The sequence below is a fragment of the Schistocerca serialis genome, unplaced genomic scaffold (genome assembly GCF_023864345.2).
Source record: "Schistocerca serialis cubense isolate TAMUIC-IGC-003099 unplaced genomic scaffold, iqSchSeri2.2 HiC_scaffold_1157, whole genome shotgun sequence".
Classification (NCBI taxonomy): domain Eukaryota; kingdom Metazoa; phylum Arthropoda; class Insecta; order Orthoptera; family Acrididae; genus Schistocerca; species Schistocerca serialis.
This window is the reverse complement of record NW_026047356.1, coordinates 22,317-46,937: the sequence shown is the minus strand read 5'-3', so window position 1 is coordinate 46,937 and position 24,621 is coordinate 22,317. Positions and strand designations below refer to the sequence as shown.

The 24,621-nt window shown below is 51.8% G+C and overlaps 50 non-coding genes across 50 annotated transcripts; 10 read left to right on the top strand and 40 right to left on the bottom strand.

Annotated features, from left to right (window-relative positions):
- Positions 1-81: 81 nt before the first annotated feature.
- Positions 82-155, bottom strand: Trnai-aau (transfer RNA isoleucine (anticodon AAU)). The gene has a single exon. It is a non-coding gene; the product is annotated as a tRNA-Ile (tRNA).
- Positions 156-411: 256 nt separating this feature from the next.
- Positions 412-483, bottom strand: Trnae-uuc (transfer RNA glutamic acid (anticodon UUC)). Its single transcript has one exon. It is a non-coding gene; the product is annotated as a tRNA-Glu (tRNA).
- A 456-nt stretch (positions 484-939) lies between these two features.
- Positions 940-1,012, bottom strand: Trnam-cau (transfer RNA methionine (anticodon CAU)). Its single transcript has one exon. It is a non-coding gene; the product is annotated as a tRNA-Met (tRNA).
- Positions 1,013-1,307: 295 nt separating this feature from the next.
- Trnag-gcc (transfer RNA glycine (anticodon GCC)) lies at positions 1,308-1,378 on the bottom strand. The gene has a single exon. It is a non-coding gene; the product is annotated as a tRNA-Gly (tRNA).
- A 336-nt stretch (positions 1,379-1,714) lies between these two features.
- Positions 1,715-1,786, top strand: Trnag-ucc (transfer RNA glycine (anticodon UCC)). Its single transcript has one exon. It is a non-coding gene; the product is annotated as a tRNA-Gly (tRNA).
- A 752-nt stretch (positions 1,787-2,538) lies between these two features.
- Positions 2,539-2,612, bottom strand: Trnai-aau (transfer RNA isoleucine (anticodon AAU)). Its single transcript has one exon. It is a non-coding gene; the product is annotated as a tRNA-Ile (tRNA).
- A 256-nt stretch (positions 2,613-2,868) lies between these two features.
- Positions 2,869-2,940, bottom strand: Trnae-uuc (transfer RNA glutamic acid (anticodon UUC)). The gene has a single exon. It is a non-coding gene; the product is annotated as a tRNA-Glu (tRNA).
- A 456-nt stretch (positions 2,941-3,396) lies between these two features.
- Trnam-cau (transfer RNA methionine (anticodon CAU)) lies at positions 3,397-3,469 on the bottom strand. The gene has a single exon. It is a non-coding gene; the product is annotated as a tRNA-Met (tRNA).
- A 295-nt stretch (positions 3,470-3,764) lies between these two features.
- Positions 3,765-3,835, bottom strand: Trnag-gcc (transfer RNA glycine (anticodon GCC)). Its single transcript has one exon. It is a non-coding gene; the product is annotated as a tRNA-Gly (tRNA).
- Positions 3,836-4,171: 336 nt separating this feature from the next.
- Positions 4,172-4,243, top strand: Trnag-ucc (transfer RNA glycine (anticodon UCC)). Its single transcript has one exon. It is a non-coding gene; the product is annotated as a tRNA-Gly (tRNA).
- A 751-nt stretch (positions 4,244-4,994) lies between these two features.
- Trnai-aau (transfer RNA isoleucine (anticodon AAU)) lies at positions 4,995-5,068 on the bottom strand. Its single transcript has one exon. It is a non-coding gene; the product is annotated as a tRNA-Ile (tRNA).
- Positions 5,069-5,324: 256 nt separating this feature from the next.
- Positions 5,325-5,396, bottom strand: Trnae-uuc (transfer RNA glutamic acid (anticodon UUC)). Its single transcript has one exon. It is a non-coding gene; the product is annotated as a tRNA-Glu (tRNA).
- A 456-nt stretch (positions 5,397-5,852) lies between these two features.
- Positions 5,853-5,925, bottom strand: Trnam-cau (transfer RNA methionine (anticodon CAU)). The gene has a single exon. It is a non-coding gene; the product is annotated as a tRNA-Met (tRNA).
- A 295-nt stretch (positions 5,926-6,220) lies between these two features.
- On the bottom strand, positions 6,221-6,291 carry Trnag-gcc (transfer RNA glycine (anticodon GCC)). Its single transcript has one exon. It is a non-coding gene; the product is annotated as a tRNA-Gly (tRNA).
- A 336-nt stretch (positions 6,292-6,627) lies between these two features.
- On the top strand, positions 6,628-6,699 carry Trnag-ucc (transfer RNA glycine (anticodon UCC)). Its single transcript has one exon. It is a non-coding gene; the product is annotated as a tRNA-Gly (tRNA).
- A 752-nt stretch (positions 6,700-7,451) lies between these two features.
- Positions 7,452-7,525, bottom strand: Trnai-aau (transfer RNA isoleucine (anticodon AAU)). Its single transcript has one exon. It is a non-coding gene; the product is annotated as a tRNA-Ile (tRNA).
- A 256-nt stretch (positions 7,526-7,781) lies between these two features.
- On the bottom strand, positions 7,782-7,853 carry Trnae-uuc (transfer RNA glutamic acid (anticodon UUC)). The gene has a single exon. It is a non-coding gene; the product is annotated as a tRNA-Glu (tRNA).
- Positions 7,854-8,309: 456 nt separating this feature from the next.
- Trnam-cau (transfer RNA methionine (anticodon CAU)) lies at positions 8,310-8,382 on the bottom strand. The gene has a single exon. It is a non-coding gene; the product is annotated as a tRNA-Met (tRNA).
- A 295-nt stretch (positions 8,383-8,677) lies between these two features.
- Positions 8,678-8,748, bottom strand: Trnag-gcc (transfer RNA glycine (anticodon GCC)). The gene has a single exon. It is a non-coding gene; the product is annotated as a tRNA-Gly (tRNA).
- Positions 8,749-9,084: 336 nt separating this feature from the next.
- Trnag-ucc (transfer RNA glycine (anticodon UCC)) lies at positions 9,085-9,156 on the top strand. Its single transcript has one exon. It is a non-coding gene; the product is annotated as a tRNA-Gly (tRNA).
- Positions 9,157-9,907: 751 nt separating this feature from the next.
- Positions 9,908-9,981, bottom strand: Trnai-aau (transfer RNA isoleucine (anticodon AAU)). The gene has a single exon. It is a non-coding gene; the product is annotated as a tRNA-Ile (tRNA).
- A 256-nt stretch (positions 9,982-10,237) lies between these two features.
- On the bottom strand, positions 10,238-10,309 carry Trnae-uuc (transfer RNA glutamic acid (anticodon UUC)). Its single transcript has one exon. It is a non-coding gene; the product is annotated as a tRNA-Glu (tRNA).
- A 456-nt stretch (positions 10,310-10,765) lies between these two features.
- Positions 10,766-10,838, bottom strand: Trnam-cau (transfer RNA methionine (anticodon CAU)). The gene has a single exon. It is a non-coding gene; the product is annotated as a tRNA-Met (tRNA).
- A 295-nt stretch (positions 10,839-11,133) lies between these two features.
- On the bottom strand, positions 11,134-11,204 carry Trnag-gcc (transfer RNA glycine (anticodon GCC)). The gene has a single exon. It is a non-coding gene; the product is annotated as a tRNA-Gly (tRNA).
- A 336-nt stretch (positions 11,205-11,540) lies between these two features.
- On the top strand, positions 11,541-11,612 carry Trnag-ucc (transfer RNA glycine (anticodon UCC)). The gene has a single exon. It is a non-coding gene; the product is annotated as a tRNA-Gly (tRNA).
- Positions 11,613-12,364: 752 nt separating this feature from the next.
- On the bottom strand, positions 12,365-12,438 carry Trnai-aau (transfer RNA isoleucine (anticodon AAU)). Its single transcript has one exon. It is a non-coding gene; the product is annotated as a tRNA-Ile (tRNA).
- A 256-nt stretch (positions 12,439-12,694) lies between these two features.
- Trnae-uuc (transfer RNA glutamic acid (anticodon UUC)) lies at positions 12,695-12,766 on the bottom strand. Its single transcript has one exon. It is a non-coding gene; the product is annotated as a tRNA-Glu (tRNA).
- Positions 12,767-13,222: 456 nt separating this feature from the next.
- On the bottom strand, positions 13,223-13,295 carry Trnam-cau (transfer RNA methionine (anticodon CAU)). The gene has a single exon. It is a non-coding gene; the product is annotated as a tRNA-Met (tRNA).
- A 295-nt stretch (positions 13,296-13,590) lies between these two features.
- Trnag-gcc (transfer RNA glycine (anticodon GCC)) lies at positions 13,591-13,661 on the bottom strand. Its single transcript has one exon. It is a non-coding gene; the product is annotated as a tRNA-Gly (tRNA).
- Positions 13,662-13,997: 336 nt separating this feature from the next.
- Positions 13,998-14,069, top strand: Trnag-ucc (transfer RNA glycine (anticodon UCC)). Its single transcript has one exon. It is a non-coding gene; the product is annotated as a tRNA-Gly (tRNA).
- Positions 14,070-14,821: 752 nt separating this feature from the next.
- Positions 14,822-14,895, bottom strand: Trnai-aau (transfer RNA isoleucine (anticodon AAU)). Its single transcript has one exon. It is a non-coding gene; the product is annotated as a tRNA-Ile (tRNA).
- A 256-nt stretch (positions 14,896-15,151) lies between these two features.
- Positions 15,152-15,223, bottom strand: Trnae-uuc (transfer RNA glutamic acid (anticodon UUC)). Its single transcript has one exon. It is a non-coding gene; the product is annotated as a tRNA-Glu (tRNA).
- Positions 15,224-15,679: 456 nt separating this feature from the next.
- Positions 15,680-15,752, bottom strand: Trnam-cau (transfer RNA methionine (anticodon CAU)). Its single transcript has one exon. It is a non-coding gene; the product is annotated as a tRNA-Met (tRNA).
- Positions 15,753-16,047: 295 nt separating this feature from the next.
- Positions 16,048-16,118, bottom strand: Trnag-gcc (transfer RNA glycine (anticodon GCC)). The gene has a single exon. It is a non-coding gene; the product is annotated as a tRNA-Gly (tRNA).
- A 336-nt stretch (positions 16,119-16,454) lies between these two features.
- Trnag-ucc (transfer RNA glycine (anticodon UCC)) lies at positions 16,455-16,526 on the top strand. Its single transcript has one exon. It is a non-coding gene; the product is annotated as a tRNA-Gly (tRNA).
- Positions 16,527-17,278: 752 nt separating this feature from the next.
- Positions 17,279-17,352, bottom strand: Trnai-aau (transfer RNA isoleucine (anticodon AAU)). The gene has a single exon. It is a non-coding gene; the product is annotated as a tRNA-Ile (tRNA).
- Positions 17,353-17,608: 256 nt separating this feature from the next.
- Trnae-uuc (transfer RNA glutamic acid (anticodon UUC)) lies at positions 17,609-17,680 on the bottom strand. The gene has a single exon. It is a non-coding gene; the product is annotated as a tRNA-Glu (tRNA).
- A 456-nt stretch (positions 17,681-18,136) lies between these two features.
- Trnam-cau (transfer RNA methionine (anticodon CAU)) lies at positions 18,137-18,209 on the bottom strand. Its single transcript has one exon. It is a non-coding gene; the product is annotated as a tRNA-Met (tRNA).
- A 295-nt stretch (positions 18,210-18,504) lies between these two features.
- Positions 18,505-18,575, bottom strand: Trnag-gcc (transfer RNA glycine (anticodon GCC)). Its single transcript has one exon. It is a non-coding gene; the product is annotated as a tRNA-Gly (tRNA).
- Positions 18,576-18,911: 336 nt separating this feature from the next.
- Positions 18,912-18,983, top strand: Trnag-ucc (transfer RNA glycine (anticodon UCC)). Its single transcript has one exon. It is a non-coding gene; the product is annotated as a tRNA-Gly (tRNA).
- A 752-nt stretch (positions 18,984-19,735) lies between these two features.
- Positions 19,736-19,809, bottom strand: Trnai-aau (transfer RNA isoleucine (anticodon AAU)). Its single transcript has one exon. It is a non-coding gene; the product is annotated as a tRNA-Ile (tRNA).
- Positions 19,810-20,065: 256 nt separating this feature from the next.
- Positions 20,066-20,137, bottom strand: Trnae-uuc (transfer RNA glutamic acid (anticodon UUC)). Its single transcript has one exon. It is a non-coding gene; the product is annotated as a tRNA-Glu (tRNA).
- Positions 20,138-20,593: 456 nt separating this feature from the next.
- Trnam-cau (transfer RNA methionine (anticodon CAU)) lies at positions 20,594-20,666 on the bottom strand. The gene has a single exon. It is a non-coding gene; the product is annotated as a tRNA-Met (tRNA).
- Positions 20,667-20,961: 295 nt separating this feature from the next.
- On the bottom strand, positions 20,962-21,032 carry Trnag-gcc (transfer RNA glycine (anticodon GCC)). The gene has a single exon. It is a non-coding gene; the product is annotated as a tRNA-Gly (tRNA).
- Positions 21,033-21,368: 336 nt separating this feature from the next.
- Trnag-ucc (transfer RNA glycine (anticodon UCC)) lies at positions 21,369-21,440 on the top strand. Its single transcript has one exon. It is a non-coding gene; the product is annotated as a tRNA-Gly (tRNA).
- A 751-nt stretch (positions 21,441-22,191) lies between these two features.
- Positions 22,192-22,265, bottom strand: Trnai-aau (transfer RNA isoleucine (anticodon AAU)). Its single transcript has one exon. It is a non-coding gene; the product is annotated as a tRNA-Ile (tRNA).
- Positions 22,266-22,521: 256 nt separating this feature from the next.
- On the bottom strand, positions 22,522-22,593 carry Trnae-uuc (transfer RNA glutamic acid (anticodon UUC)). Its single transcript has one exon. It is a non-coding gene; the product is annotated as a tRNA-Glu (tRNA).
- Positions 22,594-23,049: 456 nt separating this feature from the next.
- Positions 23,050-23,122, bottom strand: Trnam-cau (transfer RNA methionine (anticodon CAU)). Its single transcript has one exon. It is a non-coding gene; the product is annotated as a tRNA-Met (tRNA).
- A 295-nt stretch (positions 23,123-23,417) lies between these two features.
- Trnag-gcc (transfer RNA glycine (anticodon GCC)) lies at positions 23,418-23,488 on the bottom strand. Its single transcript has one exon. It is a non-coding gene; the product is annotated as a tRNA-Gly (tRNA).
- Positions 23,489-23,824: 336 nt separating this feature from the next.
- On the top strand, positions 23,825-23,896 carry Trnag-ucc (transfer RNA glycine (anticodon UCC)). Its single transcript has one exon. It is a non-coding gene; the product is annotated as a tRNA-Gly (tRNA).
- The last annotated feature ends 725 nt before the right edge of the window (positions 23,897-24,621 follow it).

Here is a 24,621-nt window from a genome sequence, read left to right as displayed (position 1 = left end):
CGCACACAATGTGACGATTTCTTTGTTACCATACTTCCCCGCCGAAATCGGCGTTGCCTTTTTGGAAGAGTGAAATCGTAGTGGCCCGTGGGGGGATCGAACCCACGACCTTCGCGTTATTAGCACGACGCTCTAACCGACTGAGCTAACGGGCCTCGGTGCAGAGAGTCTTCCATCGCTTCGCGGGAATTGCTCTGCGTATTGCCATGTAACATTTCTATGGTAGCAGTCCAACAGTGGACCAGCGTCTCTTCTCCCTTTATTCCGCTGCTCGTAGTAATTTCATTGCGTGCCCGTTTCTCTCGACTGTTTTCAGCTGACGTTTATGAACCAGTAGGTATAATGCGAGGAGGACGTGAAACAGCCTTTCGCAGGGTCAAAACTTGTCGTGACTTTTTCCGAAAAATTCCGTTCCGGTACCGGGAATCGAACCCGGGCCTCCTGGGTGAAAGCCAGGTATCCTAGCCACTAGACCACACCGGACGCGCGCATTTTCCTCGGCGTTTACACCCGGTCCAGACGCTTTCCGTGTCGCACTTTCCCTGTTTGCGAGCATCTTTCCGCGCGCCCATGGCGAGGCGCGCATGGCAAAAGTCACAATCCATTGCTTTATGCCTCGTTGTTACAGGGGTAGGAGGAAAAGCAAAGCCGTAAGTAGTAATATTTATTTACTTATTTCGCAAGTAAATACCTGCTGCCTGTCATCATACAGCAGGTCATACATTGTGTGACTTTACACGTTATATCGTACGAAATTCAGTTTTATTACTAGTACTTTTTTTCTTGAAAATTTTACATAAGAACTGCAAGTAGTAATAACGGGAAGTAAACATTATCACGCTGAGTCGTTGAAGCCTTGAGGATAACAAAGCACAAAGTGTTTCGCTCCTTCGCAAACCCCAGAGCCGTCGATTTAGCTGTGGACGAAAGTAAATTAAATGCCCCGGGTGAGGATCGAACTCACGACCTTAAGATTATGAGACTTACGCGCTGCCTACTGCGCTACCGAGGCAGGTGATCGCCACGCCTTCTGGAATCTCGGTAAGTACCAAATACCAGTGGTAGAGAGTCTGCACTTCCTGGCTCATTTTTTTCTGTTGCTACACGTGCATTCCCGGCGCGACAGGCAACTTGTGATGCTAGGCCGACGCCAGTATGTACAATAGCGCACAACAGTCGAAACGAGCAGTCGTGCGCGCTGCATGTTTGGTTATTCCCACACGGAAATCCCGCGGTTCATTCTCATGGCTCACGCAGTTCGAGTGCGAAAGACACGCAGCACCACTATCGGAGAAAAAACAAAATGATGCATCGGCCGGGAATCGAACCCGGGCCGCCCGCGTGGCAGGCGAGCATTCTACCACTGAACCACCGATGCTCAGCTAGTTCACAGCTTCCTGGTGCTTTCCGCGGCAGACGTCTGAGGGGAAAGTGGGACTGCCGTCCAGCGCCGTCGCATCCTCTCGAGAGAATGCTACACACGCTGAATCCTGAACTGCACTGCACTGCTTAAAAATGACGCCCGAACGCGATCGCCTAAGTACTCTTGCGGCGCACGCACGCGACGACTCTTGCCAAAGGACGCGAAATGTGCGTAGAGACGCTGTCTGGATGCGCTCGCCTACCCCGTAATGCGCCTACAGCTACGACCACCTTGAGCCGCCGCCGACAGGCGGGAAGCAGACACAGCGCGCCGTGCTCGGACGGAAACCGTGCGGTGGTGGTGTAATGGTCAGCATAGTTGCCTTCCAAGCAGTTGATCCAGGTTCGATTCCCGGCCACCGCAGCCGGCTTTTTACTTTTGCGTATGAGTACTTTTGCCACGCGTCTTTAAATTAGTGTTTCTTTCGCCCTCTTACTCGCTGCAGGCCACCCTATAGTGTGTGCGTCGATTCCCCTTGAGTCTCGACTTGTCTCGACTTAGCTCAGCTGACGCGAGAGCTGACGCTCTCCAATCGGCCTATATCAAGAGGACAAGCACGCGAAACGACTGAGAGAGGTATGGCGAGGCGGCCACCACGTTACTTATGCCTCAAGTAAATACCTGCTGCCTGTTATCATGTATTGTCTGATGTTACATGTTCTGTCAGACAAATTCAGTTTTATTACTAGTACATTTCTTTTTTTTTTTTTTTTTTCTTTGTTGAAAATTTTACAACACGCTCCTTCATTTCACTGTGGCCGCACGGCGCGACTTGGCATACCGAGAGGCAAAATGTGGCGCCAGTGCCCTTGACCGAATAGCGCTGCAGCTCCGAAACCGAAGAGGAAAGAGAAATACGAATTGAAACTGTCGGCAGTGCCCTGTGTTCGCAGGCGGTCACCCGCCCAAGCACTGACAACGCCCAGCTTCGCGCAGTAGCGGTGATCGGACGAGGAACTGTGTGTTCACCGTGCTGTGACCAGTGAAGTGTTTTAGCGCGTCCCGACAAGTCGCGTTCTGGTCCCCTATCAGCTCGCACACAATGTGACGATTTCTTTGTTACCATACTTCCCCGCCGAAATCGGCGTTGCCTTTTTGGAAGAGTGAAATCGTAGTGGCCCGTGGGGGGATCGAACCCACGACCTTCGCGTTATTAGCACGACGCTCTAACCGACTGAGCTAACGGGCCTCGGTGCAGAGAGTCTTCCATCGCTTCGCGGGAATTGCTCTGCGTATTGCCATGTAACATTTCTATGGTAGCAGTCCAACAGTGGACCAGCGTCTCTTCTCCCTTTATTCCGCTGCTCGTAGTAATTTCATTGCGTGCCCGTTTCTCTCGACTGTTTTCAGCTGACGTTTATGAACCAGTAGGTATAATGCGAGGAGGACGTGAAACAGCCTTTCGCAGGGTCAAAACTTGTCGTGACTTTTTCCGAAAAATTCCGTTCCGGTACCGGGAATCGAACCCGGGCCTCCTGGGTGAAAGCCAGGTATCCTAGCCACTAGACCACACCGGACGCGCGCATTTTCCTCGGCGTTTACACCCGGTCCAGACGCTTTCCGTGTCGCACTTTCCCTGTTTGCGAGCATCTTTCCGCGCGCCCATGGCGAGGCGCGCATGGCAAAAGTCACAATCCATTGCTTTATGCCTCGTTGTTACAGGGGTAGGAGGAAAAGCAAAGCCGTAAGTAGTAATATTTATTTACTTATTTCGCAAGTAAATACCTGCTGCCTGTCATCATACAGCAGGTCATACATTGTGTGACTTTACACGTTATATCGTACGAAATTCAGTTTTATTACTAGTACTTTTTTTCTTGAAAATTTTACATAAGAACTGCAAGTAGTAATAACGGGAAGTAAACATTATCACGCTGAGTCGTTGAAGCCTTGAGGATAACAAAGCACAAAGTGTTTCGCTCCTTCGCAAACCCCAGAGCCGTCGATTTAGCTGTGGACGAAAGTAAATTAAATGCCCCGGGTGAGGATCGAACTCACGACCTTAAGATTATGAGACTTACGCGCTGCCTACTGCGCTACCGAGGCAGGTGATCGCCACGCCTTCTGGAATCTCGGTAAGTACCAAATACCAGTGGTAGAGAGTCTGCACTTCCTGGCTCATTTTTTTCTGTTGCTACACGTGCATTCCCGGCGCGACAGGCAACTTGTGATGCTAGGCCGACGCCAGTATGTACAATAGCGCACAACAGTCGAAACGAGCAGTCGTGCGCGCTGCATGTTTGGTTATTCCCACACGGAAATCCCGCGGTTCATTCTCATGGCTCACGCAGTTCGAGTGCGAAAGACACGCAGCACCACTATCGGAGAAAAAACAAAATGATGCATCGGCCGGGAATCGAACCCGGGCCGCCCGCGTGGCAGGCGAGCATTCTACCACTGAACCACCGATGCTCAGCTAGTTCACAGCTTCCTGGTGCTTTCCGCGGCAGACGTCTGAGGGGAAAGTGGGACTGCCGTCCAGCGCCGTCGCATCCTCTCGAGAGAATGCTACACACGCTGAATCCTGAACTGCACTGCACTGCTTAAAAATGACGCCCGAACGCGATCGCCTAAGTACTCTTGCGGCGCACGCACGCGACGACTCTTGCCAAAGGACGCGAAATGTGCGTAGAGACGCTGTCTGGATGCGCTCGCCTACCCCGTAATGCGCCTACAGCTACGACCACCTTGAGCCGCCGCCGACAGGCGGGAAGCAGACACAGCGCGCCGTGCTCGGACGGAAACCGTGCGGTGGTGGTGTAATGGTCAGCATAGTTGCCTTCCAAGCAGTTGATCCAGGTTCGATTCCCGGCCACCGCAGCCGGCTTTTTACTTTTGCGTATGAGTACTTTTGCCACGCGTCTTTAAATTAGTGTTTCTTTCGCCCTCTTACTCGCTGCAGGCCACCCTATAGTGTGTGCGTCGATTCCCCTTGAGTCTCGACTTGTCTCGACTTAGCTCAGCTGACGCGAGAGCTGACGCTCTCCAATCGGCCTATATCAAGAGGACAAGCACGCGAAACGACTGAGAGAGGTATGGCGAGGCGGCCACCACGTTACTTATGCCTCAAGTAAATACCTGCTGCCTGTTATCATGTATTGTCTGATGTTACATGTTCTGTCAGACAAATTCAGTTTTATTACTAGTACATTTCTTTTTTTTTTTTTTTTTCTTTGTTGAAAATTTTACAACACGCTCCTTCATTTCACTGTGGCCGCACGGCGCGACTTGGCATACCGAGAGGCAAAATGTGGCGCCAGTGCCCTTGACCGAATAGCGCTGCAGCTCCGAAACCGAAGAGGAAAGAGAAATACGAATTGAAACTGTCGGCAGTGCCCTGTGTTCGCAGGCGGTCACCCGCCCAAGCACTGACAACGCCCAGCTTCGCGCAGTAGCGGTGATCGGACGAGGAACTGTGTGTTCACCGTGCTGTGACCAGTGAAGTGTTTTAGCGCGTCCCGACAAGTCGCGTTCTGGTCCCCTATCAGCTCGCACACAATGTGACGATTTCTTTGTTACCATACTTCCCCGCCGAAATCGGCGTTGCCTTTTTGGAAGAGTGAAATCGTAGTGGCCCGTGGGGGGATCGAACCCACGACCTTCGCGTTATTAGCACGACGCTCTAACCGACTGAGCTAACGGGCCTCGGTGCAGAGAGTCTTCCATCGCTTCGCGGGAATTGCTCTGCGTATTGCCATGTAACATTTCTATGGTAGCAGTCCAACAGTGGACCAGCGTCTCTTCTCCCTTTATTCCGCTGCTCGTAGTAATTTCATTGCGTGCCCGTTTCTCTCGACTGTTTTCAGCTGACGTTTATGAACCAGTAGGTATAATGCGAGGAGGACGTGAAACAGCCTTTCGCAGGGTCAAAACTTGTCGTGACTTTTTCCGAAAAATTCCGTTCCGGTACCGGGAATCGAACCCGGGCCTCCTGGGTGAAAGCCAGGTATCCTAGCCACTAGACCACACCGGACGCGCGCATTTTCCTCGGCGTTTACACCCGGTCCAGACGCTTTCCGTGTCGCACTTTCCCTGTTTGCGAGCATCTTTCCGCGCGCCCATGGCGAGGCGCGCATGGCAAAAGTCACAATCCATTGCTTTATGCCTCGTTGTTACAGGGGTAGGAGGAAAAGCAAAGCCGTAAGTAGTAATATTTATTTACTTATTTCGCAAGTAAATACCTGCTGCCTGTCATCATACAGCAGGTCATACATTGTGTGACTTTACACGTTATATCGTACGAAATTCAGTTTTATTACTAGTACTTTTTTTCTTGAAAATTTTACATAAGAACTGCAAGTAGTAATAACGGGAAGTAAACATTATCACGCTGAGTCGTTGAAGCCTTGAGGATAACAAAGCACAAAGTGTTTCGCTCCTTCGCAAACCCCAGAGCCGTCGATTTAGCTGTGGACGAAAGTAAATTAAATGCCCCGGGTGAGGATCGAACTCACGACCTTAAGATTATGAGACTTACGCGCTGCCTACTGCGCTACCGAGGCAGGTGATCGCCACGCCTTCTGGAATCTCGGTAAGTACCAAATACCAGTGGTAGAGAGTCTGCACTTCCTGGCTCATTTTTTTCTGTTGCTACACGTGCATTCCCGGCGCGACAGGCAACTTGTGATGCTAGGCCGACGCCAGTATGTACAATAGCGCACAACAGTCGAAACGAGCAGTCGTGCGCGCTGCATGTTTGGTTATTCCCACACGGAAATCCCGCGGTTCATTCTCATGGCTCACGCAGTTCGAGTGCGAAAGACACGCAGCACCACTATCGGAGAAAAAACAAAATGATGCATCGGCCGGGAATCGAACCCGGGCCGCCCGCGTGGCAGGCGAGCATTCTACCACTGAACCACCGATGCTCAGCTAGTTCACAGCTTCCTGGTGCTTTCCGCGGCAGACGTCTGAGGGGAAAGTGGGACTGCCGTCCAGCGCCGTCGCATCCTCTCGAGAGAATGCTACACACGCTGAATCCTGAACTGCACTGCACTGCTTAAAAATGACGCCCGAACGCGATCGCCTAAGTACTCTTGCGGCGCACGCACGCGACGACTCTTGCCAAAGGACGCGAAATGTGCGTAGAGACGCTGTCTGGATGCGCTCGCCTACCCCGTAATGCGCCTACAGCTACGACCACCTTGAGCCGCCGCCGACAGGCGGGAAGCAGACACAGCGCGCCGTGCGCGGACGGAAACCGTGCGGTGGTGGTGTAATGGTCAGCATAGTTGCCTTCCAAGCAGTTGATCCGGGTTCGATTCCCGGCCACCGCAGCCGGCTTTTTACTTTTGCGTATGAGTACTTTTGCCACGCGTCTTTAAATTAATGTTTCTTTCGCCCTCTTACTCGCTGCAGGCCACCTTATAGTGTGTGCGTCGATTCCCCTTGAGTCTCGACTTGTCTCGACTTAGCTCAGCTGACGCGAGAGCTGACGCTCTCCAATCGGCCTATATCAAGAGGACAAGCACGCGAAACGACTGAGAGAGGTATGGCGAGGCGGCCACCACGTTACTTATGCCTCAAGTAAATACCTGCTGCCTGTTATCATGTATTGTCTGATGTTACATGTTCTGTCAGACAAATTCAGTTTTATTACTAGTACATTTCTTTTTTTTTTTTTTTTTTCTTTGTTGAAAATTTTACAACACGCTCCTTCATTTCACTGTGGCCGCACGGCGCGACTTGGCATACCGAGAGGCAAAATGTGGCGCCAGTGCCCTTGACCGAATAGCGCTGCAGCTCCGAAACCGAAGAGGAAAGAGAAATACGAATTGAAACTGTCGGCAGTGCCCTGTGTTCGCAGGCGGTCACCCGCCCAAGCACTGACAACGCCCAGCTTCGCGCAGTAGCGGTGATCGGACGAGGAACTGTGTGTTCACCGTGCTGTGACCAGTGAAGTGTTTTAGCGCGTCCCGACAAGTCGCGTTCTGGTCCCCTATCAGCTCGCACACAATGTGACGATTTCTTTGTTACCATACTTCCCCGCCGAAATCGGCGTTGCCTTTTTGGAAGAGTGAAATCGTAGTGGCCCGTGGGGGGATCGAACCCACGACCTTCGCGTTATTAGCACGACGCTCTAACCGACTGAGCTAACGGGCCTCGGTGCAGAGAGTCTTCCATCGCTTCGCGGGAATTGCTCTGCGTATTGCCATGTAACATTTCTATGGTAGCAGTCCAACAGTGGACCAGCGTCTCTTCTCCCTTTATTCCGCTGCTCGTAGTAATTTCATTGCGTGCCCGTTTCTCTCGACTGTTTTCAGCTGACGTTTATGAACCAGTAGGTATAATGCGAGGAGGACGTGAAACAGCCTTTCGCAGGGTCAAAACTTGTCGTGACTTTTTCCGAAAAATTCCGTTCCGGTACCGGGAATCGAACCCGGGCCTCCTGGGTGAAAGCCAGGTATCCTAGCCACTAGACCACACCGGACGCGCGCATTTTCCTCGGCGTTTACACCCGGTCCAGACGCTTTCCGTGTCGCACTTTCCCTGTTTGCGAGCATCTTTCCGCGCGCCCATGGCGAGGCGCGCATGGCAAAAGTCACAATCCATTGCTTTATGCCTCGTTGTTACAGGGGTAGGAGGAAAAGCAAAGCCGTAAGTAGTAATATTTATTTACTTATTTCGCAAGTAAATACCTGCTGCCTGTCATCATACAGCAGGTCATACATTGTGTGACTTTACACGTTATATCGTACGAAATTCAGTTTTATTACTAGTACTTTTTTTCTTGAAAATTTTACATAAGAACTGCAAGTAGTAATAACGGGAAGTAAACATTATCACGCTGAGTCGTTGAAGCCTTGAGGATAACAAAGCACAAAGTGTTTCGCTCCTTCGCAAACCCCAGAGCCGTCGATTTAGCTGTGGACGAAAGTAAATTAAATGCCCCGGGTGAGGATCGAACTCACGACCTTAAGATTATGAGACTTACGCGCTGCCTACTGCGCTACCGAGGCAGGTGATCGCCACGCCTTCTGGAATCTCGGTAAGTACCAAATACCAGTGGTAGAGAGTCTGCACTTCCTGGCTCATTTTTTTCTGTTGCTACACGTGCATTCCCGGCGCGACAGGCAACTTGTGATGCTAGGCCGACGCCAGTATGTACAATAGCGCACAACAGTCGAAACGAGCAGTCGTGCGCGCTGCATGTTTGGTTATTCCCACACGGAAATCCCGCGGTTCATTCTCATGGCTCACGCAGTTCGAGTGCGAAAGACACGCAGCACCACTATCGGAGAAAAAACAAAATGATGCATCGGCCGGGAATCGAACCCGGGCCGCCCGCGTGGCAGGCGAGCATTCTACCACTGAACCACCGATGCTCAGCTAGTTCACAGCTTCCTGGTGCTTTCCGCGGCAGACGTCTGAGGGGAAAGTGGGACTGCCGTCCAGCGCCGTCGCATCCTCTCGAGAGAATGCTACACACGCTGAATCCTGAACTGCACTGCACTGCTTAAAAATGACGCCCGAACGCGATCGCCTAAGTACTCTTGCGGCGCACGCACGCGACGACTCTTGCCAAAGGACGCGAAATGTGCGTAGAGACGCTGTCTGGATGCGCTCGCCTACCCCGTAATGCGCCTACAGCTACGACCACCTTGAGCCGCCGCCGACAGGCGGGAAGCAGACACAGCGCGCCGTGCGCGGACGGAAACCGTGCGGTGGTGGTGTAATGGTCAGCATAGTTGCCTTCCAAGCAGTTGATCCGGGTTCGATTCCCGGCCACCGCAGCCGGCTTTTTACTTTTGCGTATGAGTACTTTTGCCACGCGTCTTTAAATTAATGTTTCTTTCGCCCTCTTACTCGCTGCAGGCCACCTTATAGTGTGTGCGTCGATTCCCCTTGAGTCTCGACTTGTCTCGACTTAGCTCAGCTGACGCGAGAGCTGACGCTCTCCAATCGGCCTATATCAAGAGGACAAGCACGCGAAACGACTGAGAGAGGTATGGCGAGGCGGCCACCACGTTACTTATGCCTCAAGTAAATACCTGCTGCCTGTTATCATGTATTGTCTGATGTTACATGTTCTGTCAGACAAATTCAGTTTTATTACTAGTACATTTCTTTTTTTTTTTTTTTTTTCTTTGTTGAAAATTTTACAACACGCTCCTTCATTTCACTGTGGCCGCACGGCGCGACTTGGCATACCGAGAGGCAAAATGTGGCGCCAGTGCCCTTGACCGAATAGCGCTGCAGCTCCGAAACCGAAGAGGAAAGAGAAATACGAATTGAAACTGTCGGCAGTGCCCTGTGTTCGCAGGCGGTCACCCGCCCAAGCACTGACAACGCCCAGCTTCGCGCAGTAGCGGTGATCGGACGAGGAACTGTGTGTTCACCGTGCTGTGACCAGTGAAGTGTTTTAGCGCGTCCCGACAAGTCGCGTTCTGGTCCCCTATCAGCTCGCACACAATGTGACGATTTCTTTGTTACCATACTTCCCCGCCGAAATCGGCGTTGCCTTTTTGGAAGAGTGAAATGTAGTGGCCCGTGGGGGGATCGAACCCACGACCTTCGCGTTATTAGCACGACGCTCTAACCGACTGAGCTAACGGGCCTCGGTGCAGAGAGTCTTCCATCGCTTCGCGGGAATTGCTCTGCGTATTGCCATGTAACATTTCTATGGTAGCAGTCCAACAGTGGACCAGCGTCTCTTCTCCCTTTATTCCGCTGCTCGTAGTAATTTCATTGCGTGCCCGTTTCTCTCGACTGTTTTCAGCTGACGTTTATGAACCAGTAGGTATAATGCGAGGAGGACGTGAAACAGCCTTTCGCAGGGTCAAAACTTGTCGTGACTTTTTCCGAAAAATTCCGTTCCGGTACCGGGAATCGAACCCGGGCCTCCTGGGTGAAAGCCAGGTATCCTAGCCACTAGACCACACCGGACGCGCGCATTTTCCTCGGCGTTTACACCCGGTCCAGACGCTTTCCGTGTCGCACTTTCCCTGTTTGCGAGCATCTTTCCGCGCGCCCATGGCGAGGCGCGCATGGCAAAAGTCACAATCCATTGCTTTATGCCTCGTTGTTACAGGGGTAGGAGGAAAAGCAAAGCCGTAAGTAGTAATATTTATTTACTTATTTCGCAAGTAAATACCTGCTGCCTGTCATCATACAGCAGGTCATACATTGTGTGACTTTACACGTTATATCGTACGAAATTCAGTTTTATTACTAGTACTTTTTTTCTTGAAAATTTTACATAAGAACTGCAAGTAGTAATAACGGGAAGTAAACATTATCACGCTGAGTCGTTGAAGCCTTGAGGATAACAAAGCACAAAGTGTTTCGCTCCTTCGCAAACCCCAGAGCCGTCGATTTAGCTGTGGACGAAAGTAAATTAAATGCCCCGGGTGAGGATCGAACTCACGACCTTAAGATTATGAGACTTACGCGCTGCCTACTGCGCTACCGAGGCAGGTGATCGCCACGCCTTCTGGAATCTCGGTAAGTACCAAATACCAGTGGTAGAGAGTCTGCACTTCCTGGCTCATTTTTTTCTGTTGCTACACGTGCATTCCCGGCGCGACAGGCAACTTGTGATGCTAGGCCGACGCCAGTATGTACAATAGCGCACAACAGTCGAAACGAGCAGTCGTGCGCGCTGCATGTTTGGTTATTCCCACACGGAAATCCCGCGGTTCATTCTCATGGCTCACGCAGTTCGAGTGCGAAAGACACGCAGCACCACTATCGGAGAAAAAACAAAATGATGCATCGGCCGGGAATCGAACCCGGGCCGCCCGCGTGGCAGGCGAGCATTCTACCACTGAACCACCGATGCTCAGCTAGTTCACAGCTTCCTGGTGCTTTCCGCGGCAGACGTCTGAGGGGAAAGTGGGACTGCCGTCCAGCGCCGTCGCATCCTCTCGAGAGAATGCTACACACGCTGAATCCTGAACTGCACTGCACTGCTTAAAAATGACGCCCGAACGCGATCGCCTAAGTACTCTTGCGGCGCACGCACGCGACGACTCTTGCCAAAGGACGCGAAATGTGCGTAGAGACGCTGTCTGGATGCGCTCGCCTACCCCGTAATGCGCCTACAGCTACGACCACCTTGAGCCGCCGCCGACAGGCGGGAAGCAGACACAGCGCGCCGTGCGCGGACGGAAACCGTGCGGTGGTGGTGTAATGGTCAGCATAGTTGCCTTCCAAGCAGTTGATCCGGGTTCGATTCCCGGCCACCGCAGCCGGCTTTTTACTTTTGCGTATGAGTACTTTTGCCACGCGTCTTTAAATTAATGTTTCTTTCGCCCTCTTACTCGCTGCAGGCCACCCTATAGTGTGTGCGTCGATTCCCCTTGAGTCTCGACTTGTCTCGACTTAGCTCAGCTGACGCGAGAGCTGACGCTCTCCAATCGGCCTATATCAAGAGGACAAGCACGCGAAACGACTGAGAGAGGTATGGCGAGGCGGCCACCACGTTACTTATGCCTCAAGTAAATACCTGCTGCCTGTTATCATGTATTGTCTGATGTTACATGTTCTGTCAGACAAATTCAGTTTTATTACTAGTACATTTCTTTTTTTTTTTTTTTTTTCTTTGTTGAAAATTTTACAACACGCTCCTTCATTTCACTGTGGCCGCACGGCGCGACTTGGCATACCGAGAGGCAAAATGTGGCGCCAGTGCCCTTGACCGAATAGCGCTGCAGCTCCGAAACCGAAGAGGAAAGAGAAATACGAATTGAAACTGTCGGCAGTGCCCTGTGTTCGCAGGCGGTCACCCGCCCAAGCACTGACAACGCCCAGCTTCGCGCAGTAGCGGTGATCGGACGAGGAACTGTGTGTTCACCGTGCTGTGACCAGTGAAGTGTTTTAGCGCGTCCCGACAAGTCGCGTTCTGGTCCCCTATCAGCTCGCACACAATGTGACGATTTCTTTGTTACCATACTTCCCCGCCGAAATCGGCGTTGCCTTTTTGGAAGAGTGAAATCGTAGTGGCCCGTGGGGGGATCGAACCCACGACCTTCGCGTTATTAGCACGACGCTCTAACCGACTGAGCTAACGGGCCTCGGTGCAGAGAGTCTTCCATCGCTTCGCGGGAATTGCTCTGCGTATTGCCATGTAACATTTCTATGGTAGCAGTCCAACAGTGGACCAGCGTCTCTTCTCCCTTTATTCCGCTGCTCGTAGTAATTTCATTGCGTGCCCGTTTCTCTCGACTGTTTTCAGCTGACGTTTATGAACCAGTAGGTATAATGCGAGGAGGACGTGAAACAGCCTTTCGCAGGGTCAAAACTTGTCGTGACTTTTTCCGAAAAATTCCGTTCCGGTACCGGGAATCGAACCCGGGCCTCCTGGGTGAAAGCCAGGTATCCTAGCCACTAGACCACACCGGACGCGCGCCTTTTCCTCGGCGTTTACACCCGGTCCAGACGCTTTCCGTGTCGCACTTTCCCTGTTTGCGAGCATCTTTCCGCGCGCCCATGGCGAGGCGCGCATGGCAAAAGTCACAATCCATTGCTTTATGCCTCGTTGTTACAGGGGTAGGAGGAAAAGCAAAGCCGTAAGTAGTAATATTTATTTACTTATTTCGCAAGTAAATACCTGCTGCCTGTCATCATACAGCAGGTCATACATTGTGTGACTTTACACGTTATATCGTACGAAATTCAGTTTTATTACTAGTACTTTTTTTCTTGAAAATTTTACATAAGAACTGCAAGTAGTAATAACGGGAAGTAAACATTATCACGCTGAGTCGTTGAAGCCTTGAGGATAACAAAGCACAAAGTGTTTCGCTCCTTCGCAAACCCCAGAGCCGTCGATTTAGCTGTGGACGAAAGTAAATTAAATGCCCCGGGTGAGGATCGAACTCACGACCTTAAGATTATGAGACTTACGCGCTGCCTACTGCGCTACCGAGGCAGGTGATCGCCACGCCTTCTGGAATCTCGGTAAGTACCAAATACCAGTGGTAGAGAGTCTGCACTTCCTGGCTCATTTTTTTCTGTTGCTACACGTGCATTCCCGGCGCGACAGGCAACTTGTGATGCTAGGCCGACGCCAGTATGTACAATAGCGCACAACAGTCGAAACGAGCAGTCGTGCGCGCTGCATGTTTGGTTATTCCCACACGGAAATCCCGCGGTTCATTCTCATGGCTCACGCAGTTCGAGTGCGAAAGACACGCAGCACCACTATCGGAGAAAAAACAAAATGATGCATCGGCCGGGAATCGAACCCGGGCCGCCCGCGTGGCAGGCGAGCATTCTACCACTGAACCACCGATGCTCAGCTAGTTCACAGCTTCCTGGTGCTTTCCGCGGCAGACGTCTGAGGGGAAAGTGGGACTGCCGTCCAGCGCCGTCGCATCCTCTCGAGAGAATGCTACACACGCTGAATCCTGAACTGCACTGCACTGCTTAAAAATGACGCCCGAACGCGATCGCCTAAGTACTCTTGCGGCGCACGCACGCGACGACTCTTGCCAAAGGACGCGAAATGTGCGTAGAGACGCTGTCTGGATGCGCTCGCCTACCCCGTAATGCGCCTACAGCTACGACCACCTTGAGCCGCCGCCGACAGGCGGGAAGCAGACACAGCGCGCCGTGCGCGGACGGAAACCGTGCGGTGGTGGTGTAATGGTCAGCATAGTTGCCTTCCAAGCAGTTGATCCGGGTTCGATTCCCGGCCACCGCAGCCGGCTTTTTACTTTTGCGTATGAGTACTTTTGCCACGCGTCTTTAAATTAATGTTTCTTTCGCCCTCTTACTCGCTGCAGGCCACCCTATAGTGTGTGCGTCGATTCCCCTTGAGTCTCGACTTGTCTCGACTTAGCTCAGCTGACGCGAGAGCTGACGCTCTCCAATCGGCCTATATCAAGAGGACAAGCACGCGAAACGACTGAGAGAGGTATGGCGAGGCGGCCACCACGTTACTTATGCCTCAAGTAAATACCTGCTGCCTGTTATCATGTATTGTCTGATGTTACATGTTCTGTCAGACAAATTCAGTTTTATTACTAGTACATTTCTTTTTTTTTTTTTTTTTTCTTTGTTGAAAATTTTACAACACGCTCCTTCATTTCACTGTGGCCGCACGGCGCGACTTGGCATACCGAGAGGCAAAATGTGGCGCCAGTGCCCTTGACCGAATAGCGCTGCAGCTCCGAAACCGAAGAGGAAAGAGAAATACGAATTGAAACTGTCGGCAGTGCCCTGTGTTCGCAGGCGGTCACCCGCCCAAGCACTGACAACGCCCAGCTTCGCGCAGTAGCGGTGATCGGACGAGGAACTGTGTGTTCACCGTGCTGTGACCAGTGAAGTGTTTTAGCGCGTCCCGACAAGTCGCGTTCTGGTCCCCTATCAGCTCGCACACAATGTGACGATTTCTTTGTTACCATACTTCCCCGCCGAAATCGGCGTTGCCTTTTTGGAAGAGTGAAATCGTAGTGGCCCGTGGGGGGATCGAACCCACGACCTTCGCGTTATTAGCACGACGCTCTAACCGACTGAGCTAACGGGCCTCGGTGCAGAGAGTCTTCCATCGCTTCGCGGGAATTGCTCTGCGTATTGCCATGTAACATTTCTATGGTAGCAGTCCAACAGTGGACCAGCGTCTCTTCTCCCTTTATTCCGCTGCTCGTAGTAATTTCATTGCGTGCCCGTTTCTCTCGACTGTTTTCAGCTGACGTTTATGAACCAGTAGGTATAATGCGAGGAGGACGTGAAACAGCCTTTCGCAGGGTCAAAACTTGTCGTGACTTTTTCCGAAAAATTCCGTTCCGGTACCGGGAATCGAACCCGGGCCTCCTGGGTGAAAGCCAGGTATCCTAGCCACTAGACCACACCGGACGCGCGCATTTTCCTCGGCGTTTACACCCGGTCCAGACGCTTTCCGTGTCGCACTTTCCCTGTTTGCGAGCATCTTTCCGCGCGCCCATGGCGAGGCGCGCATGGCAAAAGTCACAATCCATTGCTTTATGCCTCGTTGTTACAGGGGTAGGAGGAAAAGCAAAGCCGTAAGTAGTAATATTTATTTACTTATTTCGCAAGTAAATACCTGCTGCCTGTCATCATACAGCAGGTCATACATTGTGTGACTTTACACGTTATATCGTACGAAATTCAGTTTTATTACTAGTACTTTTTTTCTTGAAAATTTTACATAAGAACTGCAAGTAGTAATAACGGGAAGTAAACATTATCACGCTGAGTCGTTGAAGCCTTGAGGATAACAAAGCACAAAGTGTTTCGCTCCTTCGCAAACCCCAGAGCCGTCGATTTAGCTGTGGACGAAAGTAAATTAAATGCCCCGGGTGAGGATCGAACTCACGACCTTAAGATTATGAGACTTACGCGCTGCCTACTGCGCTACCGAGGCAGGTGATCGCCACGCCTTCTGGAATCTCGGTAAGTACCAAATACCAGTGGTAGAGAGTCTGCACTTCCTGGCTCATTTTTTTCTGTTGCTACACGTGCATTCCCGGCGCGACAGGCAACTTGTGATGCTAGGCCGACGCCAGTATGTACAATAGCGCACAACAGTCGAAACGAGCAGTCGTGCGCGCTGCATGTTTGGTTATTCCCACACGGAAATCCCGCGGTTCATTCTCATGGCTCACGCAGTTCGAGTGCGAAAGACACGCAGCACCACTATCGGAGAAAAAACAAAATGATGCATCGGCCGGGAATCGAACCCGGGCCGCCCGCGTGGCAGGCGAGCATTCTACCACTGAACCACCGATGCTCAGCTAGTTCACAGCTTCCTGGTGCTTTCCGCGGCAGACGTCTGAGGGGAAAGTGGGACTGCCGTCCAGCGCCGTCGCATCCTCTCGAGAGAATGCTACACACGCTGAATCCTGAACTGCACTGCACTGCTTAAAAATGACGCCCGAACGCGATCGCCTAAGTACTCTTGCGGCGCACGCACGCGACGACTCTTGCCAAAGGACGCGAAATGTGCGTAGAGACGCTGTCTGGATGCGCTCGCCTACCCCGTAATGCGCCTACAGCTACGACCACCTTGAGCCGCCGCCGACAGGCGGGAAGCAGACACAGCGCGCCGTGCGCGGACGGAAACCGTGCGGTGGTGGTGTAATGGTCAGCATAGTTGCCTTCCAAGCAGTTGATCCGGGTTCGATTCCCGGCCACCGCAGCCGGCTTTTTACTTTTGCGTATGAGTACTTTTGCCACGCGTCTTTAAATTAATGTTTCTTTCGCCCTCTTACTCGCTGCAGGCCACCCTATAGTGTGTGCGTCGATTCCCCTTGAGTCTCGACTTGTCTCGACTTAGCTCAGCTGACGCGAGAGCTGACGCTCTCCAATCGGCCTATATCAAGAGGACAAGCACGCGAAACGACTGAGAGAGGTATGGCGAGGCGGCCACCACGTTACTTATGCCTCAAGTAAATACCTGCTGCCTGTTATCATGTATTGTCTGATGTTACATGTTCTGTCAGACAAATTCAGTTTTATTACTAGTACATTTCTTTTTTTTTTTTTTTTTTCTTTGTTGAAAATTTTACAACACGCTCCTTCATTTCACTGTGGCCGCACGGCGCGACTTGGCATACCGAGAGGCAAAATGTGGCGCCAGTGCCCTTGACCGAATAGCGCTGCAGCTCCGAAACCGAAGAGGAAAGAGAAATACGAATTGAAACTGTCGGCAGTGCCCTGTGTTCGCAGGCGGTCACCCGCCCAAGCACTGACAACGCCCAGCTTCGCGCAGTAGCGGTGATCGGACGAGGAACTGTGTGTTCACCGTGCTGTGACCAGTGAAGTGTTTTAGCGCGTCCCGACAAGTCGCGTTCTGGTCCCCTATCAGCTCGCACACAATGTGACGATTTCTTTGTTACCATACTTCCCCGCCGAAATCGGCGTTGCCTTTTTGGAAGAGTGAAATCGTAGTGGCCCGTGGGGGGATCGAACCCACGACCTTCGCGTTATTAGCACGACGCTCTAACCGACTGAGCTAACGGGCCTCGGTGCAGAGAGTCTTCCATCGCTTCGCGGGAATTGCTCTGCGTATTGCCATGTAACATTTCTATGGTAGCAGTCCAACAGTGGACCAGCGTCTCTTCTCCCTTTATTCCGCTGCTCGTAGTAATTTCATTGCGTGCCCGTTTCTCTCGACTGTTTTCAGCTGACGTTTATGAACCAGTAGGTATAATGCGAGGAGGACGTGAAACAGCCTTTCGCAGGGTCAAAACTTGTCGTGACTTTTTCCGAAAAATTCCGTTCCGGTACCGGGAATCGAACCCGGGCCTCCTGGGTGAAAGCCAGGTATCCTAGCCACTAGACCACACCGGACGCGCGCATTTTCCTCGGCGTTTACACCCGGTCCAGACGCTTTCCGTGTCGCACTTTCCCTGTTTGCGAGCATCTTTCCGCGCGCCCATGGCGAGGCGCGCATGGCAAAAGTCACAATCCATTGCTTTATGCCTCGTTGTTACAGGGGTAGGAGGAAAAGCAAAGCCGTAAGTAGTAATATTTATTTACTTATTTCGCAAGTAAATACCTGCTGCCTGTCATCATACAGCAGGTCATACATTGTGTGACTTTACACGTTATATCGTACGAAATTCAGTTTTATTACTAGTACTTTTTTTCTTGAAAATTTTACATAAGAACTGCAAGTAGTAATAACGGGAAGTAAACATTATCACGCTGAGTCGTTGAAGCCTTGAGGATAACAAAGCACAAAGTGTTTCGCTCCTTCGCAAACCCCAGAGCCGTCGATTTAGCTGTGGACGAAAGTAAATTAAATGCCCCGGGTGAGGATCGAACTCACGACCTTAAGATTATGAGACTTACGCGCTGCCTACTGCGCTACCGAGGCAGGTGATCGCCACGCCTTCTGGAATCTCGGTAAGTACCAAATACCAGTGGTAGAGAGTCTGCACTTCCTGGCTCATTTTTTTCTGTTGCTACACGTGCATTCCCGGCGCGACAGGCAACTTGTGATGCTAGGCCGACGCCAGTATGTACAATAGCGCACAACAGTCGAAACGAGCAGTCGTGCGCGCTGCATGTTTGGTTATTCCCACACGGAAATCCCGCGGTTCATTCTCATGGCTCACGCAGTTCGAGTGCGAAAGACACGCAGCACCACTATCGGAGAAAAAACAAAATGATGCATCGGCCGGGAATCGAACCCGGGCCGCCCGCGTGGCAGGCGAGCATTCTACCACTGAACCACCGATGCTCAGCTAGTTCACAGCTTCCTGGTGCTTTCCGCGGCAGACGTCTGAGGGGAAAGTGGGACTGCCGTCCAGCGCCGTCGCATCCTCTCGAGAGAATGCTACACACGCTGAATCCTGAACTGCACTGCACTGCTTAAAAATGACGCCCGAACGCGATCGCCTAAGTACTCTTGCGGCGCACGCACGCGACGACTCTTGCCAAAGGACGCGAAATGTGCGTAGAGACGCTGTCTGGATGCGCTCGCCTACCCCGTAATGCGCCTACAGCTACGACCACCTTGAGCCGCCGCCGACAGGCGGGAAGCAGACACAGCGCGCCGTGCGCGGACGGAAACCGTGCGGTGGTGGTGTAATGGTCAGCATAGTTGCCTTCCAAGCAGTTGATCCGGGTTCGATTCCCGGCCACCGCAGCCGGCTTTTTACTTTTGCGTATGAGTACTTTTGCCACGCGTCTTTAAATTAATGTTTCTTTCGCCCTCTTACTCGCTGCAGGCCACCCTATAGTGTGTGCGTCGATTCCCCTTGAGTCTCGACTTGTCTCGACTTAGCTCAGCTGACGCGAGAGCTGACGCTCTCCAATCGGCCTATATCAAGAGGACAAGCACGCGAAACGACTGAGAGAGGTATGGCGAGGCGGCCACCACGTTACTTATGCCTCAAGTAAATACCTGCTGCCTGTTATCATGTATTGTCTGATGTTACATGTTCTGTCAGACAAATTCAGTTTTATTACTAGTACATTTCTTTTTTTTTTTTTTTTTTCTTTGTTGAAAATTTTACAACACGCTCCTTCATTTCACTGTGGCCGCACGGCGCGACTTGGCATACCGAGAGGCAAAATGTGGCGCCAGTGCCCTTGACCGAATAGCGCTGCAGCTCCGAAACCGAAGAGGAAAGAGAAATACGAATTGAAACTGTCGGCAGTGCCCTGTGTTCGCAGGCGGTCACCCGCCCAAGCACTGACAACGCCCAGCTACGCGCAGTAGCGGTGATCGGACGAGGAACTGTGTGTTCACCGTGCTGTGACCAGTGAAGTGTTTTAGCGCGTCCCGACAAGTCGCGTTCTGGTCCCCTATCAGCTCGCACACAATGTGACGATTTCTTTGTTACCATACTTCCCCGCCGAAATCGGCGTTGCCTTTTTGGAAGAGTGAAATCGTAGTGGCCCGTGGGGGGATCGAACCCACGACCTTCGCGTTATTAGCACGACGCTCTAACCGACTGAGCTAACGGGCCTCGGTGCAGAGAGTCTTCCATCGCTTCGCGGGAATTGCTCTGCGTATTGCCATGTAACATTTCTATGGTAGCAGTCCAACAGTGGACCAGCGTCTCTTCTCCCTTTATTCCGCTGCTCGTAGTAATTTCATTGCGTGCCCGTTTCTCTCGACTGTTTTCAGCTGACGTTTATGAACCAGTAGGTATAATGCGAGGAGGACGTGAAACAGCCTTTCGCAGGGTCAAAACTTGTCGTGACTTTTTCCGAAAAATTCCGTTCCGGTACCGGGAATCGAACCCGGGCCTCCTGGGTGAAAGCCAGGTATCCTAGCCACTAGACCACACCGGACGCGCGCATTTTCCTCGGCGTTTACACCCGGTCCAGACGCTTTCCGTGTCGCACTTTCCCTGTTTGCGAGCATCTTTCCGCGCGCCCATGGCGAGGCGCGCATGGCAAAAGTCACAATCCATTGCTTTATGCCTCGTTGTTACAGGGGTAGGAGGAAAAGCAAAGCCGTAAGTAGTAATATTTATTTACTTATTTCGCAAGTAAATACCTGCTGCCTGTCATCATACAGCAGGTCATACATTGTGTGACTTTACACGTTATATCGTACGAAATTCAGTTTTATTACTAGTACTTTTTTTCTTGAAAATTTTACATAAGAACTGCAAGTAGTAATAACGGGAAGTAAACATTATCACGCTGAGTCGTTGAAGCCTTGAGGATAACAAAGCACAAAGTGTTTCGCTCCTTCGCAAACCCCAGAGCCGTCGATTTAGCTGTGGACGAAAGTAAATTAAATGCCCCGGGTGAGGATCGAACTCACGACCTTAAGATTATGAGACTTACGCGCTGCCTACTGCGCTACCGAGGCAGGTGATCGCCACGCCTTCTGGAATCTCGGTAAGTACCAAATACCAGTGGTAGAGAGTCTGCACTTCCTGGCTCATTTTTTTCTGTTGCTACACGTGCATTCCCGGCGCGACAGGCAACTTGTGATGCTAGGCCGACGCCAGTATGTACAATAGCGCACAACAGTCGAAACGAGCAGTCGTGCGCGCTGCATGTTTGGTTATTCCCACACGGAAATCCCGCGGTTCATTCTCATGGCTCACGCAGTTCGAGTGCGAAAGACACGCAGCACCACTATCGGAGAAAAAACAAAATGATGCATCGGCCGGGAATCGAACCCGGGCCGCCCGCGTGGCAGGCGAGCATTCTACCACTGAACCACCGATGCTCAGCTAGTTCACAGCTTCCTGGTGCTTTCCGCGGCAGACGTCTGAGGGGAAAGTGGGACTGCCGTCCAGCGCCGTCGCATCCTCTCGAGAGAATGCTACACACGCTGAATCCTGAACTGCACTGCACTGCTTAAAAATGACGCCCGAACGCGATCGCCTAAGTACTCTTGCGGCGCACGCACGCGACGACTCTTGCCAAAGGACGCGAAATGTGCGTAGAGACGCTGTCTGGATGCGCTCGCCTACCCCGTAATGCGCCTACAGCTACGACCACCTTGAGCCGCCGCCGACAGGCGGGAAGCAGACACAGCGCGCCGTGCGCAGACGGAAACCGTGCGGTGGTGGTGTAATGGTCAGCATAGTTGCCTTCCAAGCAGTTGATCCAGGTTCGATTCCCGGCCACCGCAGCCGGCTTTTTACTTTTGCGTATGAGTACTTTTGCCACGCGTCTTTAAATTAGTGTTTCTTTCGCCCTCTTACTCGCTGCAGGCCACCCTATAGTGTGTGCGTCGATTCCCCTTGAGTCTCGACTTGTCTCGACTTAGCTCAGCTGACGCGAGAGCTGACGCTCTCCAATCGGCCTATATCAAGAGGACAAGCACGCGAAACGACTGAGAGAGGTATGGCGAGGCGGCCACCACGTTACTTATGCCTCAAGTAAATACCTGCTGCCTGTTATCATGTATTGTCTGATGTTACATGTTCTGTCAGACAAATTCAGTTTTATTACTAGTACATTTCTTTTTTTTTTTTTTTTTCTTTGTTGAAAATTTTACAACACGCTCCTTCATTTCACTGTGGCCGCACGGCGCGACTTGGCATACCGAGAGGCAAAATGTGGCGCCAGTGCCCTTGACCGAATAGCGCTGCAGCTCCGAAACCGAAGAGGAAAGAGAAATACGAATTGAAACTGTCGGCAGTGCCCTGTGTTCGCAGGCGGTCACCCGCCCAAGCACTGACAACGCCCAGCTTCGCGCAGTAGCGGTGATCGGACGAGGAACTGTGTGTTCACCGTGCTGTGACCAGTGAAGTGTTTTAGCGCGTCCCGACAAGTCGCGTTCTGGTCCCCTATCAGCTCGCACACAATGTGACGATTTCTTTGTTACCATACTTCCCCGCCGAAATCGGCGTTGCCTTTTTGGAAGAGTGAAATCGTAGTGGCCCGTGGGGGGATCGAACCCACGACCTTCGCGTTATTAGCACGACGCTCTAACCGACTGAGCTAACGGGCCTCGGTGCAGAGAGTCTTCCATCGCTTCGCGGGAATTGCTCTGCGTATTGCCATGTAACATTTCTATGGTAGCAGTCCAACAGTGGACCAGCGTCTCTTCTCCCTTTATTCCGCTGCTCGTAGTAATTTCATTGCGTGCCCGTTTCTCTCGACTGTTTTCAGCTGACGTTTATGAACCAGTAGGTATAATGCGAGGAGGACGTGAAACAGCCTTTCGCAGGGTCAAAACTTGTCGTGACTTTTTCCGAAAAATTCCGTTCCGGTACCGGGAATCGAACCCGGGCCTCCTGGGTGAAAGCCAGGTATCCTAGCCACTAGACCACACCGGACGCGCGCATTTTCCTCGGCGTTTACACCCGGTCTAGACGCTTTCCGTGTCGCACTTTCCCTGTTTGCGAGCATCTTTCCGCGCGCCCATGGCGAGGCGCGCATGGCAAAAGTCACAATCCATTGCTTTATGCCTCGTTGTTACAGGGGTAGGAGGAAAAGCAAAGCCGTAAGTAGTAATATTTATTTACTTATTTCGCAAGTAAATACCTGCTGCCTGTCATCATACAGCAGGTCATACATTGTGTGACTTTACACGTTATATCGTACGAAATTCAGTTTTATTACTAGTACTTTTTTTCTTGAAAATTTTACATAAGAACTGCAAGTAGTAATAACGGGAAGTAAACATTATCACGCTGAGTCGTTGAAGCCTTGAGGATAACAAAGCACAAAGTGTTTCGCTCCTTCGCAAACCCCAGAGCCGTCGATTTAGCTGTGGACGAAAGTAAATTAAATGCCCCGGGTGAGGATCGAACTCACGACCTTAAGATTATGAGACTTACGCGCTGCCTACTGCGCTACCGAGGCAGGTGATCGCCACGCCTTCTGGAATCTCGGTAAGTACCAAATACCAGTGGTAGAGAGTCTGCACTTCCTGGCTCATTTTTTTCTGTTGCTACACGTGCATTCCCGGCGCGACAGGCAACTTGTGATGCTAGGCCGACGCCAGTATGTACAATAGCGCACAACAGTCGAAACGAGCAGTCGTGCGCGCTGCATGTTTGGTTATTCCCACACGGAAATCCCGCGGTTCATTCTCATGGCTCACGCAGTTCGAGTGCGAAAGACACGCAGCACCACTATCGGAGAAAAAACAAAATGATGCATCGGCCGGGAATCGAACCCGGGCCGCCCGCGTGGCAGGCGAGCATTCTACCACTGAACCACCGATGCTCAGCTAGTTCACAGCTTCCTGGTGCTTTCCGCGGCAGACGTCTGAGGGGAAAGTGGGACTGCCGTCCAGCGCCGTCGCATCCTCTCGAGAGAATGCTACACACGCTGAATCCTGAACTGCACTGCACTGCTTAAAAATGACGCCCGAACGCGATCGCCTAAGTACTCTTGCGGCGCACGCACGCGACGACTCTTGCCAAAGGACGCGAAATGTGCGTAGAGACGCTGTCTGGATGCGCTCGCCTACCCCGTAATGCGCCTACAGCTACGACCACCTTGAGCCGCCGCCGACAGGCGGGAAGCAGACACAGCGCGCCGTGCTCGGACGGAAACCGTGCGGTGGTGGTGTAATGGTCAGCATAGTTGCCTTCCAAGCAGTTGATCCAGGTTCGATTCCCGGCCACCGCAGCCGGCTTTTTACTTTTGCGTATGAGTACTTTTGCCACGCGTCTTTAAATTAGTGTTTCTTTCGCCCTCTTACTCGCTGCAGGCCACCCTATAGTGTGTGCGTCGATTCCCCTTGAGTCTCGACTTGTCTCGACTTAGCTCAGCTGACGCGAGAGCTGACGCTCTCCAATCGGCCTATATCAAGAGGACAAGCACGCGAAACGACTGAGAGAGGTATGGCGAGGCGGCCACCACGTTACTTATGCCTCAAGTAAATACCTGCTGCCTGTTATCATGTATTGTCTGATGTTACATGTTCTGTCAGACAAATTCAGTTTTATTACTAGTACATTTCTTTTTTTTTTTTTTTTTCTTTGTTGAAAATTTTACAACACGCTCCTTCATTTCACTGTGGCCGCACGGCGCGACTTGGCATACCGAGAGGCAAAATGTGGCGCCAGTGCCCTTGACCGAATAGCGCTGCAGCTCCGAAACCGAAGAGGAAAGAGAAATACGAATTGAAACTGTCGGCAGTGCCCTGTGTTCGCAGGCGGTCACCCGCCCAAGCACTGACAACGCCCAGCTTCGCGCAGTAGCGGTGATCGGACGAGGAACTGTGTGTTCACCGTGCTGTGACCAGTGAAGTGTTTTAGCGCGTCCCGACAAGTCGCGTTCTGGTCCCCTATCAGCTCGCACACAATGTGACGATTTCTTTGTTACCATACTTCCCCGCCGAAATCGGCGTT